The following is a 6,913-nucleotide window of genomic DNA, read 5'->3' as shown; positions in this document are numbered from 1 at the left end:
TCAAATTTATTGAGTTAAACCAAAATATAAATTAAATTTCAACATTTAATACTTGACTTCATAGTCATGTGTATTTGTCAATTGTACATTACTTGACAATTTCTAATTAATTAGTTTATCTATTATTTGACGATAATAATTAATAATAATATAAACCTTTTTTAGATGTTTATTTTTATATTATTAAAATATTTTATAGTATTATTTAATTTGTTATGTGTTTGGAATTTATGGTTGCATCTCATACTATAATTAGGTGATATGTTGATCTTATTATTCATCTTTTTCTTGATTATGAACCTTAGTAGGGCTTTGAAACACGTCCATCTTAAGACATTGATGTGATTTTTCACGAAGAGTTTCTTTAATCATGAATCAAAGAAGTCTCCATTATGAGATAATAATAGACATATAATACAAAGTATTCATAATTATATCATGCTATATTAATATATATTGATTGATAATACTTGGGAAAAAATCTATATTGTTAAATTCAACATCAATACCAATTCAATATATCATTCATCATTTTAAATGTATATTATTTAATAAAGAATTAGAATTTATTGAATTAAATCAAAATTAAAATTAAAATACAATATTTAATTTTATATTTTTGAAATGTGTATTGATTAATAATACTTACATAAAATAATTTTATTAAATTAAGCATCAATATAAATCAAAATACAACATGTAACTTTTTGCATATCATTTTATGTATACATAAAATTATTACAAATATACAAACACATAATAATACAATTAATAACAAACATATAATACAAAATCAAAATACAAATACTATTAAATGGAACATCAATATTAATAGAATTAAGCATTTAACTCAATGTAAGTGTAAATGTTCCATATGTTTATCATTCATAGTCATGATGTCGTAATGATTATATTTTTCAAATGTATCATCATATTGTTATGCCTATTTATATTTTCCCAATGTATACCAATTAAAATTTGTGAAATTGAATCAAAATATAAATTAAAATACAAAAATAAACTCATTTGAAAGGTAACATTCTCATATAACATTGTGTATAAAATTATTGCACAAACACACAAAAATAAAATACACTTAACAAACACATTATACAAGAAATATACACATTTAAAACACAACATTTCACTCATTTGAAATATAATTTTTACATATCAATTAGTGGTACTTGCAAAAAAGATGTATATATTTTATTAAATTGAACATCAACATAAATTAAAATACAACACTCAACTCATTTGAAATATAATTCCAACATATTATATTATGTGTAAAATTATACACATAACAAAAACAAAGAAACAATCACATAACACAACAAACAAACAAGCACACAAAACAACGAACAAATAAATACATAATACAACAAAGAAGTAAACACATATGCAACCCAAAAACAAACATTTAAACTTCTATCATCCTAAAACATCTTCTAATAAATTAAATTTTTAAATTTATATTTAATTTATTTATTTAAGAGTAATTTTTAAAATATTATTTTCAATTAAACAAATTTATTTTATTTAAAAAGGAATATTTGTAATGAGTTTTTAAAATGTAGAGTGTTTGATGAGGGTTGTAAATAATTTATCATTATTGTTGTAGTGTCATGTATTTTTGAAATATATTGTGACATTATGAGTTAAAATTGTAAATTGTATTGATTAAAAGAGTTTACAAAATGATTGTATTATTTAAAAGAACCATAACACTATTTTAAAATATCATTTAATTAACACATCCATTATAAATTTAAAACCTTAACATTAAAATACAAATAATTATAAAATTGATTTTCAAGAAAACACATAATACAACAAACAAATAAACACACAATACAACAAAGAAGTAAACACATATGTAACACAAAAATAGAGATCTAAACTTATATCATCATAAAACATCTAATAAATTAACTTTTTAAATTTATATTTAATTAATTTATTTAAGAGTAAATTTTAAAATATTATTTTCAATTAAATATATTTATTTGATTTAAAAAGGAATATTTGTGATGAGTTTTGAAAATGTAGAGTGTTTGATAAGGGTTGTAAAGAATTCATAATTATTGTCATGTATTTTTTAGATGTATTGGGATATTAGGAGCCATTTAAATTTTTGAAAATTGGAAATTGTATTGATTGAAAGAGTTTATAAAATAATCATATTATTTAAAAGAATTATAACATTATCTTAAATATCAATTAATTAGCACATATATTATAAATTTAAAACCATATTGTTAAAATACAAGTAATTATAAAATTGATTTTCAAGACAAGGTAAAAATATATAATAAATTCACAATTAAATTTTAAAATAATATAATTGAAATTTCAACCAAATTTTATCAACATATTTAAACAAGATATTATTATTGTTTTCCATTTTTTTTTTTTTGTAAGCGAGTGCGGGACCTTTACATTTTCCTGATTTTTAATTACATCAATCACCTACCATTACACCATGCACGTCATGTGTATTATTGTTTTCCATTATTACTACAACCATTATAGAAATAAAAATTAAATAAAAAAATAAAAATCTAAACACACACACAAAACATTCCTCACCAATAAAGACATGCCTCACCAATAGCCATGGCCATGGTTTTGATGAGGGCTCTAGGGAAGGGAAAACCCCTCCCTCAAAAATAAATACTAATTTTATTAAGGTAGATTTTTGAGTTTTTCCTCAACATAATTTACAAGTAAATAAGTAAAATTATATATCATGTGATTACATATCCATCTATCTACTACTAATTTAATATCACATTCCATCTCCTTGTATTATGATCTCGCGTCATCATTTATTTTCCTGCATAGAACACAAAAAAGGAAAATCATATTAACAATAAGGAATTTTAATAAACATATTATCTAAATTTATATTATCTAAATTTATATATTGATAAATTTGAAAAATCACCTATCCATCTTTCTACTACTAATTTAATATCACATTCCATCTCCTTTTATTAGGAGTCAGTCCAAATCATCTTTTATTCTCTTGCATAAAACCCAAAAAGAAGGAAAACATATTAATAATAAGGAATTTTAATAAATTTATTATCTAAATTTTTACATGGTTGAAATTTGCAAAATCCCCTGAATTGAAAATAAAAAATAATAAACAAATAAAAGCATATATAGATTTTTACCATTAAACACATTAATTTAAATTTTAGCAATTTAAACCAAAAATGCTAATGCCTATTCATATCTTTATTTTACTTAAATACAGATAATCTAAACTTACAGTAACACCGTTGGTAAATTGCTCAACAATACCCATCTAGCTACATTAGGTAAAACCTATTGAATTCTTTTTACCAAAGAGAAATTCACGTCCGGTGCATCAAACCGAAATGTCCAGAGAGATGAGCTTTCAAAACAGTTTTACATTCTTGACCTTCAAAACAGTTTTACAACCTTGACCTTCACATATGAACTGTCTGTCTGCTATATGAAGAAAACATGAAAGAGCAATAATCTGAAACAGAAAGCTGATGGTCGACTTTTGTACACTCCAGAGAGTAAATCAAAATCCAGCTGAATCAACTGTAGAAGGTAAGACCTATTGATTTTATATGCAGTTTTTGATTAAGTTAAGACCTATTGATTTTATATGAGTTTTATTTAGCGAATTACTCTTTAAAAAAACTACTACATTATGAAATAAATTACTCTTTTAAAAAAAGATAATATATTATGATTTCACTAGCAAATCTCTAATAAGTCCTAAAGACTATAAAATACTATATCAGGATTTCATTCGAAAATATCTTCACTTCATCTAAAGTGTAGGAATCGTGTTGAAGGCAACGAGCTGAACACAACAAGCTGAAGAAAAAAAAAAAAATGGAACCAGATCTGTTGCCTCAGTGGGCAGCGGGACAAGAAGTTCATGCAATTAACAAGACAACAAGTTGAAACAACAGAAACAACAAGAAACTAGAACCAGAGCTTGTTGTATATTCTGTTGCTTCAGTGGTTTACCCTGCAGTAGGACAAGTATTTCATGCAATTCACGTGACAACAAGTCAAAAAAAACAGAAAGAATAAGAAACTGGAACCAGAGCTTGTTGTATATTCTGTTGGTTTTCCCTGCAGCAGGACAAGTAGTTCATGCAATTAATCCAAACAAATACATACAGAAAGACGCAGTTCCAAAATCTAGTGGTGAAGATTATGAGTTTCTTGATCTTTGCCCTGCAGCGGGACAAGTAGTTGATGCAATTAATCCAAACAAAAACATACAGAGAGACGCAATCCCAAAAACTGGTGATGAAGATTAGGATTCAGATGTTTGTGACTGGGATAGAGATTGAGAAGAATATCATGTCCCATAACCAGTTCTTTATTTCTTGGATGCCCTTAGACCTGACAGTAAGTAAGAACAAGGAAGTTCGATATTGATGCAACTTCTTGAGATACGATATTGGTGATGCAACTTGTTATGATTCGTATATATGTTGAAGTGCAACCTCTCACCGGCCAAAGGTAATGACGGTTGTACAACAACAGCTCTCATCAAAGAGATTCTCACAACCAATCATTTGTTTATGGTTATATAGATAAAAAACTATGAGGGAAACTGAGACGTACTCTAATCTTCTTCGGCTTACATGAATTGAGGTATAGCATCACACAAAAGTTTGTGGATGCTATGCATTGCTTCAGCAAAAGAATTTCTCCATGCGACACACTATGGATCTCGGTGATAAACCCTGACCCAATACACTGCGAGCTCCGTGACCTTCTGATGACGCAAAACCCGTTAAGTTCGGCCACGAATCTGGGTTTAAAATATTTCCTAGGTCGCCACGGGCTCTCATATTGCACCTAACTCTTTCAATTGGCCTCTAAATTATGCTTTAATGCCTAATGTCATATCGAGGGCCTTTAGTGCAACACCTACAGCCTCAGAAAGTGGGTATTCTTATCCAATAACGAGCTGCGAACAGAGTTGTCCACTATTGAAGTGAAATGCAGGGTATAGAGGGAATCGGTATTGCCCCACTATAATCTCAACCCCAAATCGTTGCCAAGGTCTTCACCAGGAAAACCGGTCTTCTTAGTGAAAAGGTCATGCCCATATGTACTTAAGTGATCAATATGAAAACACTACTAATAGATTTAAATTTATGCTAAAATTCACTTAAGTGATCAATATTTTAGCTAAAGCAAGACAAGGGGCTCCGCAACATAGAATCAACCCCATGGACACTTCATCCAGGACCAGCCACAAAATAAGCTAAGGCCCCAGGAACGAGAGAAGCAAGGGTAGGAACGAAAGAAGCAAGGGTAGCTAGTAAAGAAGCAACATCAATGGCAGTTGTATATTCTATTGCTTCACTGGTTTGCCCAACAGTAGGAGGAGTAGTTCATGCAAACAAATACATACAGAGAAATGCAGTTCCAAAAACTCCTTATGTACAGAGCATAAGAAATAAACCCTAAATAAGGGGAGCACTCCACATAATCAATCAGGTAAAGCCACCTGAACAACTAAGGGTTAATAAACCCTAAATAAGGGGAGCACTCCACATAATCAATCAGGTAAAGCCAAATCACTACTTAACAATGAAGGGTTCAACGGAATTGTCTGTAGAGCATGATAAGGGACTCCCCCTGCAGCTGGGAGTATATTTTCCTCCCCGATACCCCACCCCTGCTAACGCCTGATGTATTATGTTCAAATGCAAATGGGTAGCAATAGAGAAATTATGTTCAAATGCAATTGGGTAGAAAGCAGAATAACCAGGGTTGGGGAATATAATAATTTCCTAAATACTTAACAAAAACTAAGAAAGTAAAAAATAAACAAAGGTTCATTTTAAAATTGGTATACCCATGGATTTTAATGTTTATCAGCACTCTATAAATGTAAACTTGAGGTCAAATACTAACTTCAGTCTAGTATACCTTGTTTAAAAACTAGTTGTAGAAGTGAAAATCTTACCTGCAACAGCGAAATTCTGTTTCGGCGGTTAAGGTCAGGGCTGGGTCACCAACAGAAAAATTTACTCCGCGCCAAAAACCCCACCTCCGTGTTTTCTCCTCTGGCCCGAAAACTCTGCCTCTGATTCTCCTCCAGGCCCGGAACTCTGCCCTGGAATAAAATACCTCACACAATTATTACAGAATACATACATTATTACAATTCAAACATAGATCAGGCCCGAAACTCTGCGGCAGGAATAAAATATCGTACACAATTATTATAGATTACATGCATGAGTAATGAAACATAGATTACTAATAAAAGAGTGAATACCTCATCTTCAATCTGCTAATTTCATCATACTTCGGATCATAGCTTCATATCCTCCCTTCACATATCCAAACCCAAGAAAATAGAAAATAACCCTGACTCTAAAAACCAAAAGAACCTTCATACGAGCCAACAAAATTCAGAATCAAATGAAAAATAACACAGAAAATAATAAAATACTAGAACAGTGAAAAAAATCACAACACAGCAATTAGAAACAAACAATTCAGAACAAAACAACAGACATGGCCATGCCTAACACAACACAATAAACAAAAACAAGTTCAATGGATCACTCGGCAAACAAAGACCAAAAATATCTCCACTGCCCAATGCCGCTCCCTCCTCGTTTAACAAAGGCGGCTTATCTAACATACATTTGAATTTAATGGCAGATATTATATGCAGTTTTCCTAAAACTTTTAAATCCGTCGTTGACAGGCTGGCGTAGTACGTTAGGCAAGGAAGGGAGGATGAGGCTGGTGTAGGAGGGAGGGTGATGTTTGTAGTTTTGGTTTTTTTTTGAAATGGACAGTTATTCACTGTGTAACTAGTTAATTTTATAAAAAATAAAAAAAAAATTATTATGCTATTCTTAATATTTAAATTTAATTT

The 6,913-nt window shown here is 29.5% G+C and overlaps 1 long non-coding RNA gene across 1 annotated transcript; it reads right to left on the bottom strand.

The window, feature by feature from the left end:
- Window positions 1-2,594: 2,594 nt before the first annotated feature.
- Window positions 2,595-6,633, bottom strand: LOC149172273 (uncharacterized). Its single transcript, XR_016259625.1, has 3 exons — window positions 6,302-6,633; window positions 5,987-6,136; window positions 2,595-2,839 (listed from the first exon to the last, which is right to left on the bottom strand). It is a non-coding gene; the product is annotated as an uncharacterized LOC149172273 (long non-coding RNA).
- Between the last annotated feature and the right edge of the window lie 280 nt (window positions 6,634-6,913).

Source organism: Pinus tabuliformis, chromosome 4_2 (assembly GCF_031772625.1).
Source record: "Pinus tabuliformis cultivar Carrire ecotype Pingquan chromosome 4_2, CPIR1, whole genome shotgun sequence".
NCBI classification, from domain to species: Eukaryota; Viridiplantae; Streptophyta; class Pinopsida; order Pinales; family Pinaceae; genus Pinus; species Pinus tabuliformis.
Note: the sequence above shows the minus strand (reverse complement) of the source record. Positions and strands in the feature narration are given on the sequence as shown.